Genomic DNA, 12,646 nt, shown 5'->3' with positions numbered 1-12,646 from the left:
ATGTTGATCAATGTAATAGAATATAATGCTCAAAAATGAATACATACATTTATAGTGAAATAATTTTATAATGTCACCAAATAAATTATATATGGATAAATATTTTTAATAAAATATTTCTAAGCAAGTGCATATTCCATGCAAGTCGAACTCCTGCCTCACACTGAAAATGTAAGTGACTCAAAAGGATCATATATCTATATATAATAGCTAAACAGGCCCAAAATGTAGGAAATAACACAGGAATACATCTTCGTGGTCTTAGGTTAAACAATCTTTTCTAAGATATGATGCCGAAAGCAAAAGGGAAGAAGAAGTATCAGACATATTAAACGTCATTAGAATGTGAAACTTTTCTGATTCACACTGCACCAACAAAAATAAAGACACCCAAAGAATGGGAGCAAATATTTGCAAACAAAAGCAAAAATTGGCAAATGAAACCTAATTAAACTTAAGGGCTTCTGCACAGCAAAAGAAAACTATCTACAGAATGAACAGACAACCTACAGAATGGGAGAAAAGTTTTGCAACCTATGCATATGACCAAAGTCTAATATGCAGCATCTATAAGGAACTGAAACAAATGTTCAAGAAAAAAAAACCAACTCCATAAAAAAAGAGGGCAAAGGACATGAACAGACACTTTCAACAGAAGATATATATATATGTGGCTAACAATCATATGATGAAAAGCTCAACCTCACTGATCCTGAAAGAAATGCAATTAAAAATCACAATGTGATACCATCTAACACCAGTCAGAATGGCTATTATTAAATAGTCGAGAAATAGATACTGTCAGGGTTGTGGAACAAAGGAATTACTTACACACCGTTGGTGGACGTCTAAATTAGTTCAACCATTGTGGAAGGCAGTGTGGAGACTACAAGAAGACCTAAAAACAGAAATACCATTTAACCCAGCAATCCCATTACTGAGCATATACCCAAAGAAATAAAAAGTGTCCTGTGAAGAAGACACACGCATGCATAGGTTCCTTGCAGCACTATTCACAATAGCAAGAATGTGGAATCAACCTAAATGCCCATCAATGGTGGACTGCATAAAGAAAATGTGGAACATACACAACATGGAATACTACGCAGCCGGAAAACATATCATGTCTTTTACACGAAAACGGATGGAGCTGGAGGCTACTATCCTTAGCAAACTAATGCAGGAACAGAAAACCAAATACCATGTTTTTTCCCTTATAAGTGGGAGGTAAATGACAAGAACATATAAACACACAGTGGGGAACAACACTGAGGTTTATCAGAGGGTGGGAGGCGACAGAGGATCAGAAAAGATAACTAATGGGTACTAGGCTTTAGTACATTGGTGATGAAGTAATCTACAACAAACCACCATGACACAAGTTTACCTAAGTAACAAATGTGCACATGTACCCTGAAACTTAAGTTAAATTAAAAAGCAAGTATTTGCAAGTTTTATAGGCGATAATGGTCTATTGTTAATAATATACGGCAACTTCTTAAGAGCTCAAAAATAAAAAGGCATATATCTCCATCAAAAATGAAAATTATTTAAATACCCAATTCTCCAAAAAAGCTACAGTCATATCCAAATCACACGAAAAGACACTCAATGCCTTCTGCCATTATGAGGTAGGAGACTGGCAAGTTGTTTTCTAGTCACAATCCTGCTGATCAAAATAAGATCTGGTCCAGACAGCATCTAGTGAAGAAACCGGCAAAAGAAGACAAAGGGATCCCTGGTTGTCCTCACTGCTTACCGGCATGAGACATTCCCTCCAGCGCATGACTGTTTACAAATTCCAGGCCAACAACCAGGAATTTACCACCTCTTTCCATGGCAACAACTCAGAAGTTACTGCTCCTGTCCTGGAAAGTTCTGAATCACCTGCCCATTAAGTTTCATTGGTTCACCCCTCAACTTCCATGTAATTGAAAGTAGTTTTACCTTAGTGTAAGGATAGTTGATAAGAGCCCAGAGGTTACCAACTGATGCAACGCCTATGAGTTAGCCCTGCTCTTAAAGGAGCAGTACTGTTCAATAAAAGACTGCCATCTATCACCACTGGCTTGCCCGTAAATACTTTCCTGGGCAAAGCCAAGAACCCTGCCACTTGAAGCCCCAAATTTGGGGCTCACCTGTCCTGCAACAATAGGGGATGCGAAGTCTAAAAAACATGATATATACTTCAAAAATATAAAAGGTATATTGCTATGTGAAAAAATACAAGTTGGAAAAGGCAAAATACTATGTAATTCTACCTATATGACTCTCTAGAAAAGGAAAAAAGTATGGTGATAGCAAAGAGTCTGGTGGTAAGGGGGGGCTTGCGAGAGAGAAAGGTGGAATCAGTGAAATACAGGAGGTTTCTTTGGGGCAGTGAAATCACTCTGATACTGTATTGGTGGATACATAATAATGTTTTCTGAATCCTGAAGAACTTTATAACACAAAGAGTGTACTAAGTTATGCAAATTTAAAAACCTTACTTAGTAGGTAAAGGGTTCCCAAGGAGGAATATCCCCAAAAGTAATATAACTATGTAATGAATTTATGGAATAACCTCACTAAAGAAAGTGGGGGAAAGCAATGGGTCTAAGTAACTTGGGTAATAAGTGGACATGCCGAGGCTAAAAGCCAAAGTATTTATACCTAAGTTCTGTACTTTACTTGGTAAAATTGTTTCCTATTGGGGTATAAGTTACTTGTTCTGAAACCACTGTGCATGTATGTTCAGGCAGTATGATTAAGAGACCAGCATCAACTTCTTCACAGGGAGAGTAAGAGACTACACACATCATTCATGTGTTGCTGGATTAGATCATATGGTATTGGTAACATTAGCAGAAATTACACAATTATACAGTTAGCCTGGAGCACAATTAAATACAGAGTTAGCCTGGAGCACCTAGTAGTGGTTAAAGAAAAGAAAATGCTGAACAACAACAAAACCAACCAACCACACCACACTGAACCTTAAATATGTGGGTATTTCAAAACTATACCACGGACAACTAAAAAACCTTCCAATACCCAACCATGCAACAATTTGAACAATCAAATAAATTAGCATCTGTAAAGTATAAAATATCCGTGTTTAGATGATTATATAATTTATGTATAAATGAATAAATATGTAATAGAATAGACATGTTTATGGTTGAGGGTTCAAATAAATTTGTATACATTCTGCCTATAAGAAGGTGGATCATGAATCCCCACTTTTTTTTTTTGAGATGGAGTCTGGAGTCTCGCTCTGTTGCCCAGGCTGGAGTGCAGTGGCGTGATCTCAGCTCACCTCAACCTCTGCCTTCCAGGTTCAAGTGATTCTCCTGCCTCAACCTCCCAAGTAGCTGGCAGCACAGGCGCATGCACTGTGCCTAGCTAATTTTTGTATCTTTAGAGGTTTCGCCATGTTGGCCAGGCTGGTCTCGAACTCCTGACCTCAGGTGATCCACCTGCCTCAGCCTCTCACAATGCTGGGATTACAGGCGTGAACCATCTTGCTTGGCCCATGACTCCCCACTGCTCAAATGCGTGTTGTGTTAGTGACTTTGTTCTGAAACATTCTATGGGGAAAAGGAAAAATAATAATAATTTCACAGTGTGTGATATATTGATAAAAATGACTAGGTGATCAAATTAACATTAATAATGATAAAGCCTGTTGAGACCCTGTGTCCTTGGTATGATGTGAGGAGAATGGCAGCTTTCCTCTGTCATCTTCCTCTCCTAAACCCACAAATCTAGTCTTATCATGGAAAAAACCTCAGAGAAATCCCACATTAGGAATGTCAATGTAATCAAAAACTAGAAAAATCTAAGAAACTGTGACACTCAGAGAAGTCTAAGGAGACATGATAGCTAACTGTGCTGAGGTATCCTGGGTGAGATCCTGGAATAGAAATTAGACATTAAGTGAAACATAAGAAAATCTGAATCAAGTATGAAGAGTAGTTCATTCTACTGTTTAAAATTAGTTAACTGTGACAAATGTCCTACATTAAGAAGTTAATAAAAAGAACAACTGTAGTGGGATATATGGAAAATCTATTTACTACATTTAAAACAATTCTGTAAACCCCAAACGATTCTTAAATGTATAAGGCTTCTTTTTATTTAAAGTCACTGCTGACCTTATAAAATAGAACACGAGCAATGTGTTCATGGCCGTTAATGGAACTCCTTGGCTTAATCATCTTCCTTAATCACTGAAGGTCGCTATGACTGTGAAATTATTTGTTATCCTCTAATTTGTGTTTGTTGTATTATCTCTGTTTATATTTCTAATATCCATAATGTTTAGTTCTTCTTGTCTTCAAACTTAGATGACAGGTGTTTAATGTATACATGTCCCTAGTTTAATCATGAGAAATCATGAGACATATCCATATTGTGGGACATCTTACAAAAGAAAATATCTGAACTGTACATTTCAAAAGGGTCAAGGTCAAGAAAAATAAGTGGAGACTATGAAACTTGCAGACTGGAGAAGACCTAATGTGTCAGTTAGACCGTACAACGGTGCCCAGTGATCCTCACCTGCAAGAAGTAACTTTGCTTTGTTAAGTTGCTTCCTCGTGTCTCATGTGACCAGCACATGTGAACTCAACTTTTTTCCAACTCAGAGCTCTCCTAGACAGTGGCTACCTTGGTGGGAATGGAGTGGACACAGGTCCGACAAGTGCCAGAAGAGTGTCTGACAGTGTAAACAAATTTCCTGTGAGAAGGATGCTGCGTCAAAGACTTATGCTTCAGGGTATCCAACAGGATAAATAAGTATCCCATTGAGAGGCACACTGTAAACATCCAGGACCCAGTTTCCTGGAGTCCTGTTGGGCAGGGTGATAACTTATAGTCACTGTCCTTAGAAAGACTTCAAGAGGTTATTAGACAAAACAAAAACACATGATGTAGAGGTGATTTTATAAATCATGGCTCAAAGATCCCATGGAGAAAGAAGACAGAAATGGTAAAGTGTTACTTGAAAGTTTGCAGCAGAGTGCAGCTCTCTGAAGACAGAAAATTCTGTTATCTTGAGACTTTTTTCCTTAATCTTAGAAATATAAGCAGAGATTATTCTAAGTTGCTTTCCAAATCCGATTCTTCATCCAGAACAACTACATATTTATCTCTTTTCCCTCCCTTTTTATCCTTCTCATCCCATGAATGAGGGTCTTTTGAATCTGACTGTAAGCAGGGAATGGAGATGCACGTGCATTGTGGTTTTCATGGAATGCTTTGCTCTGATCACTGGTTACTCGTCAGCTCCACTTGCTGATACTTAGAAAATGAAACAGGCTTTGGTGTTCCCCAAAGAGTGCACTGAATAAAGAAGAAACTCACATAGTGTATAATTTATTTATTTATTTATTTATTTATTTATTTATTTATTTATTGTTTTTTTTTTGAGACGGAGTCTCGCTCTGTCGCCCAAGCTGGAGTGCAGTGGCCGGATCTCAGCTCACTGCAAGCTCCGCCGCCCGAGTTTACACCATTCTCCTGCCTCAGCCTCCCGAGTAGCTGGGACTACAGGCGCCTGCCACCTCGCCCCGCTAGTTTTTTGTATTTTTTTTTTTTAGTAGAGACGGGGTTTCACGGTGTTAGCCAGGATGGTCTTGATCTCCTGACCTCGTGATCCACCCGTCTCGGCCTCCCAAAGTGCTGGGATTACAGGCTTGAGCCACCGCGCCCGGCCAACATAGTGTATAATTTAGAATGTTGAGCATATTGGCACTGAGAGTTTCAGCTTCTACTAGGGCTCAATTGAGTGAACAGGAAGCCCTAATCTCCAGTAGAGGAGTCATACACCCTTTATTCAGACTAGAGGGCGGAGACAGCGTTGGGTTCTTGCCTAAGGACACGGTCAGATGATGGGGTGTTTTCAGTGGCATCTTTCTGAGAATTCTGGTGGCCAATCCAGACTCAGTACAAATCCTATTTTCCAGGCTACCATAGTAATGTTTGCCAGCTTAGTGCTCAGCACTGTGTCCTCTGTGCCCGGGACATCATGGTAGCAGAGTTTCATGTCTATCACTTTTCCAGTCTTAACCCTGAGCACTCAGAGCTCATCGACCCTCTTGCCACCTAGAGATGAGTCTGCCCTTCTACAATCTACTTCTCTCTCCTTCCTGGCCTGCCACTTGGTGATTTTTTTTTTCCTCAAGAATTTAGTCATGGATGATCTTCACAGTACACATCATAATAGACCAGATGTGTGCATTGAAATGAAGAGGAAAATGGGATTGTACAAGTCACTTACTTTGTAGAAACTCCTGTTATAATGAAATAAAAAGAGCAAACCTCCATGACTTAAGATCGCCAATTTAAATGAAACTGTCCTTTCCTATGAGGTAAATTGTAAGATTAGAGGCGTAAAAAGGTTTACTGAATTATAAATGCCCCAAATAATAGCACCTGAATTACTGCTACAAACTTCTCAGAAGTGAGAAATATGGTCAAGGTCAGCTGTGTCTCTCACTCTAGGTCTCCAGGACCCAGGAGTTTGTTTTCTCGCTGAAGCTATGAATATGGTATGGAGAATGTAGCCCATGATCACGGTCTGAAAACACAAGAGTCTTGACTTTGCAGATGTGCTTGGGAGTGTACTATGCAGTCCCATGGCTTAGTATGCTTTGTGGGCATGGCTTCCGGAACATCCCTGGTGCTCCTCTATAAAGTGGTGTGGCCTGTGAACAGGGAGCTGTGTTGGGGAAGAGGGGACAGTCCCCCTGCTGTGGGGATCTTTGTTTAGCCAGCACATTTGCAGTCAGCACTCAACTTGTGTCCATCTCTTAGATCACAGGAAGGTGGGCTGGGGTATGTTGTACTTGCTATTCATTCCTTTTTTCTATTAGGCTATTTCCACCTCTGCACGACACACTCTGTATCACTAACATGCCTCACCTTCATACATCTGATGTCTAAAGGTTCATTTCCACATCTTTTTGAGCAGGAAATAACCTACAGCTCCATGATTATAAACTTTTTTCATATCTAGTTAACTTTCTTCCATGATAATGTCTACTCTGTGGCTTTTGGGCTTGTCACTTGAAATGGTTTCATTGTGTCCCCACCCAAATCTCACCTGAAATTGTAATAATCCCCATGTGTCAAGGGCAGGGCCAGGTAAAGAAAATGGAATCATGGGAACAGTTTTCCCCATACTCTTCTCATGGTAGTAAATAAGTCTCACAAGATTTGATGGTTTTATAAATGGGAGTTCCCCTGCACAAGTTCTCCTGTCTGCCACTATGTAGGATGTGACTTTGCTTCTCATTCACCTTCTGCCATGATGGTGAGGCCTCCCTGACCATGTGAAACTGTGAGTCAATTAAACCTCTTTCCTTTATAAATTACCCAGTCTTAGGTATGTCTTTATTAGCATCGTGAGAACAGATTAATGTATCAAAGGACAATATAGATCCATGACGTGTCAAGAGAATGTGTGGTCCCATAAATTCGTGATGGAGTCTGCATGATGAAGAAAACTGAATTATCACAGTGTTTTCTCAAAGGCTTAAGGCATCGTATTCTTGCAAAACTTGGGAAAAAAAGGAATCTGTACTAAGAAAACACGCTTAATGCAGAAATATATATGTTCCCCATCACTGGTGCTTCTCAATCTTCTCTTCTAATGTCTGGAAGTCATGTCTTCTAAAATGTCTTTATACTGAGATCCTACAAAGACACTGCCAGAAAGTGCCTGCAAACAGGGCCTTCTAACATATGTGAGAAAGGCATCTTTCCTTGGAAAAGTGGTTACGAACACAGGAACTGATAAATGGATAATGGTGTGATTGGAAGAAGAAAATGGCTGAGTGTCCCTGGAGCGTGACGGTGTCCTTCTGAAGCAGGTGCCCTGTGTAGGAATGGGGTATAATAAGGCAAGCTACTTTGCCATAGTCTCCCTACATCTCCATTGATCCTCTGATCTGTGGCTTTATAGTGGTTTAAATCTGTCTCTCTTATTGTTGTTTTATTTTTTGGTACCTGAATATTACATTTTAAGAAATGTTTTATCATAGTTTTAGTTTTACAGAAAGTAGTAAAGATAATAGAGTTTCATATATCCTACAGCTTCCTGAAATGTGAACACCTTATATCACCATAGCATATTTATGAAAACTCAGAAACTGACAGTGGTACAAAACTATTAACTGAAATAGATTTTCTTCATATTTTACCAGGTTTTCCACGAATGTCATTTTTCTGTTCAAGGATCTAATCGAAGATACCACATTACATTTACTGTCAGGCATATTACCGATGGGTTGTTGTATAACATATGACTACAGAGTTTAGACTTTAAAACACAGCCCTACATAGTACTTACAGTTTCTCTGGGTCGGTTACCTGGCAGAGAGTTCAAGGGAAGGCTCACCTGGCAAAGGATCCCCTTCCAAGCTCCTAGAATTCTTGTAAGGATTCAATTTCTGTCCAAGTCAAGATGACTTCACTGGTGTGTTATTCAAAGCCTTTCAGCATTAATAACAATCAATAAAATCAGACGAGTAGAGAACCTTTCCCAACGCACTGTATGAAAACAGTGTTCCCTGACACCACAGCTAGACAAGACATTTCCAGAAAGGAAAATTACAGACCAATATGAAATAGGTAAAAAGTATCAAGGAAGTACTATCAAAATTAACTAGTAACATATAAAAAGGATTATACACTAAAAGCAAAACGATTTATCCTTGCAATGTAAGTTTGGTTAAACATACAAAAAGAACTGGTGTTATAAACTATAGTAATAGAAGTTTTTTAAAAACACTCATGGTCACATCTAAAGACGCAGAATAGGTATTTGACAAATTCCAAACCCATTCATGATAAAAGCTCTGGGAAAGTTAGGCATAGAAGAAAACTTGCTAAACCTACAAAGAGCATCCACGGAAAACTCACATAACGTAAGGAAAGGCATACAAGCCAATAGAATGGAGTTGAGCACGCCAAAATCCATCTTTATATATAGGGCAAAGTTATTTTCAAGGTTGAAAATTTGATTCAAGAGGAAAAAATAGTTTTTCAACAAACGTTCCTGGGAGAAAGGGATATCCACATGGAAGTTTAACTCTTTCCTGTACCATATATGTATTTGACTCAAAAGAGAATACGTGGCTAGCTGTAAGAGCTAAAACTAAAAATCCCACAGAAGAGAACATAGGAATAGGTTTTCATGGCCTTATGTGAAACAATGGATTCTAACATGTGACACAAAAGTGCAAGTGATAGAAAAAAAAATAGATGCACTGAACTTCACATGGATCAACACCTTTTAAGATGCAAAGTGCACCATTAAGAAAACTGAAATAATGGAAGAAGATATTCCCAAGTCATATAACTGTTAGGAGACTATTACCCAGAATATAAGAAACGTTCAGGTGTGTACCAGCACACCCGGCTAATTTTTGTATTTTTAGTAGAGATAGGGTTTCATCATGTTAGTTAGGCTGGGCTCAAACTCCTGGCCTCAAGTGATCCACCCACCTCAGCTTCCCAAATTGCTGGGATTATAGGCATGAGCCACCGTGCTCAGCCTCATTCTTCTTTATTATTTTCTAAATTTGTATTTCTAAATAATATGTTGTTCAGGATTTTTGTCTTCAGTATTAGATAAATATGTGAATAAATTAATGTTTAATCTTAGTCAAATGATGAAAAAATATAACAAATCCATATCGTGATACATCCTATGGAATACCTGACAAGTTCTTTTCACTAGGATCAAGGTCAAAAAAATAAGTGAAGACCCACAAACTGATACAGGTTAGACAGGACCTGATATGGCAGGTAGGTTCTAAGATGCTTCCCAAGGATCCACACCTCTAGATATAGAAAACTCTATGCTTATACCCTCACTGTGAGGTTAAGACATGCCATACCACACGTATACACAAACACAAAAGGGGCAAAGTGTATGGAAAAATGGTTTGTAAGAGAGACTATATCAAACAGGGAAGGACAGTGATACCTGAGACATACAATGCTGTGACATGAGCTCTACCATTGCCTCAAGACACTGCTTTGGGAGATTTTCCAGGCTGTGGTGTGGCATGGACTTTGGAAGACACTGTGAGTTGAGAAGATGGAACTGAGAGTCAAGTACAGATTGGCTGGATCGCATCTAGAATTTCTTGACATCCGGTGGTAAGAATGGGAGACAGCATGGCTGCCATTGTCATCATTACTCACTGAAATACGGTTCACAGAAGTACAGGAGCAATGCAGAAACAAAGGCAGAGACACAAAGAAAAGTTACTTGAATGAAGACTTAATATTGCACAAAGACTGACGCCTTTACATGTTGTACAAAACCAAGGCTTAAAAAATAACCATTTGAGATAAAGTAAATGATGTGTCTAAGTCGAATGAACCAACCAAGTGGACACAAACCTTCCTTTACTATACCATTTTCATACATGTGCCTGATGAACTCACTATATTATAAAATAATGAAAGCAGACCTTTCTATTTATAAGAGCAGAACACAATTGTCAGAAAAAGAAGGATTAAAAATATTTTTACCTCTATTTGTTTCCCTATAAAACCTTAAGCTTCCTTTAAATTTGGAAAATCATTTGTCACTTTCTTCACTACATAAATTCCACTGCCATTCTAGTTTGCATGGAGTATAGGGTTGCTATTTTTATGCAGTGAAGTTCATTTAAATTAAGTTATTGATATGCAGTGAAATTAATTTAAATTAAGTTGCTATTTATATGCAGTGAAACTGAGTTAAGTTAAATTGCCAGGCTGCAATATAATAGATGAGGGGTTGTTATTCTTGTTGTTATTTTAACCAAGATCTGTCACTGAAATTCTGTGTGTACAGTATTGAAGCCAAGAGACCCTGAAAGCCACCCTCACTGGAAAATCAAATGCCCATCTACTGATCTGGAGTACTTGTAAAACATCAGTGTTCACGCTCTCTTGGTTGCTCACATCTCATAAATCTTAGACGAATGTCCCCTATGTCCCCAGAATAATTTTAGAGCACTATATTATTGCCTTACTTGTACAGGAAACATATGTTATTGAGTTTCAGCAACTCATTCTCTATGAATGCTTCACTCACCAGAGGATGTGTTGTCAACATAGTCATGTTGGCATTAAGGCACTCCTCACTGCAAGCTCTGAATAAATTCTGGTCTGTTTGTTGGAGTCCTGTTAAATAATATCTGAAAATGGGGCTTTTTGACACACGTGAGTCACAGGCATCTGTCTTTGAAAAAGTGGTTACTGATGCTAAAACTGGTGACTGAAAAATGCAGAATATGATGAAGAAGATGAAAGAGGACGAGTCTCTGGAACTTGGGGAGAATCTTCCTGAAGCAGGTGTACCTGTGTTCGAGTTGGTAAATCGATATGGAAAAGTGCTTTGCTATTCTCTCTTTACATGTCCTTTCATCTCCTGAGCTGAAGGTATTCTGTTTGTGCTTTGGAATTCTTTTAATATCACATTTAATATTTTTTTCAAAAATACTTTTCTATGAAATCATTTAAATACACAGAAATATGCACAGAAAGCTTTATATATCCTTGAGTTACATGCAATGATGAGCCCTAAAAAATAGTTGGCACAAAACTGTTTATTGAAATATAGCCTTTTCCATATTTTACTGGGTTTTTAAGTAATGTCATTTTTTCTGCCCAGGATACCACATTGCATTTACTGTCAAGCGTATTATTTATTGCTGCAAAATAAATTCTCACATACTAAGTGGCTCTCACTCACAGTTTCTCTGTATCATGAATCCAGATGCAGATGATGGCCAAGGATCAGGTCTCAAGCGAAGAAGGTTCAGCTGGGGAAGGATCCCCTTCCAAATTCATGTGATTGTTGTTAGGAGTGAAGGCCCTGTGCTCGTTGAGATGACTTCACTGGTGAACTATTCCAAACCTGAAAATCATTAATAACAATCTATCACAAACTCTTCATAAAAACGTAAACAACAGTACAAGCAGAGATCACTTCCTGATGTATACTATTAGTTACTTTATACTGATATTACAACAAAAGCAAGATATTTTAAGGAAGAAAAATTAAGATAAATATGTTTTATAAATAAAGTACAAAGGTCTTCAATAAGATGCTAGCAATACAAATCAGCAAATGGAAAAAGAATTACACACCATCACCAAGAGTATTTGTCTCAGGAATGCAAATTTGGTTCAACTTACAAAATAATTAGTGTCATGCCCTATAAGAATAAAATAAAAAACAAAAGCCATATGATCATCTCAAAGGATGCAGCAAAGGCACCTGATAAATCCAAAATCCATTATTGATAACAATATACAACAAATTAAGCCTATGAGGAAAGTTTTTTATCATAAAGGGCATCCATGAAAAACTCAGTATCATCATAATTTAATTTAAAGGCTCAATAATAGTATAAACATGGACATACAGATCAAAGAAATAGAGTAGAATTGAACATCCAAAAATTAATCTTTACCTTTAGAGTCAAATGATTTTGTAAGGTTGCCAAGCCAATTCAATACGGAAAAATACATTTGTAACAAATGCTGCTAAGACAATTGAATATCCACAAGCAAGTTGAACTTCTCACTCACACCATATACATAATTAGCTCAAAATAATCATATATCCAAATGTAAGCTCTAAATAGACCAAACC

General features: G+C 38.0%; 1 protein-coding gene across 1 annotated transcript in view; it reads right to left on the bottom strand.

Annotated features, from left to right (window-relative positions):
- The window catches only part of LOC105499091 (nuclear pore associated protein 1), a 564,120-nt gene that overhangs the window by 437,888 nt on the left and 113,586 nt on the right, over positions 1-12,646 (bottom strand). The window contains exons 16-18 of the mRNA XM_071099379.1: positions 11,081-11,905; positions 9,977-10,196; positions 832-898 (exon numbers count right to left, since the gene is read on the bottom strand). The gene's annotated coding sequence lies outside the window, so the exon portion shown is untranslated. The remainder of the gene's footprint in view (positions 1-831; positions 899-9,976; positions 10,197-11,080; positions 11,906-12,646) is intronic.

This window comes from Macaca nemestrina, chromosome 7 (genome assembly GCF_043159975.1).
Source record: "Macaca nemestrina isolate mMacNem1 chromosome 7, mMacNem.hap1, whole genome shotgun sequence".
Classification (NCBI taxonomy): domain Eukaryota; kingdom Metazoa; phylum Chordata; class Mammalia; order Primates; family Cercopithecidae; genus Macaca; species Macaca nemestrina.
The sequence above is the reverse complement of the archived record's forward strand: the minus strand, read 5'-3'. Positions and strand labels throughout refer to the sequence as shown.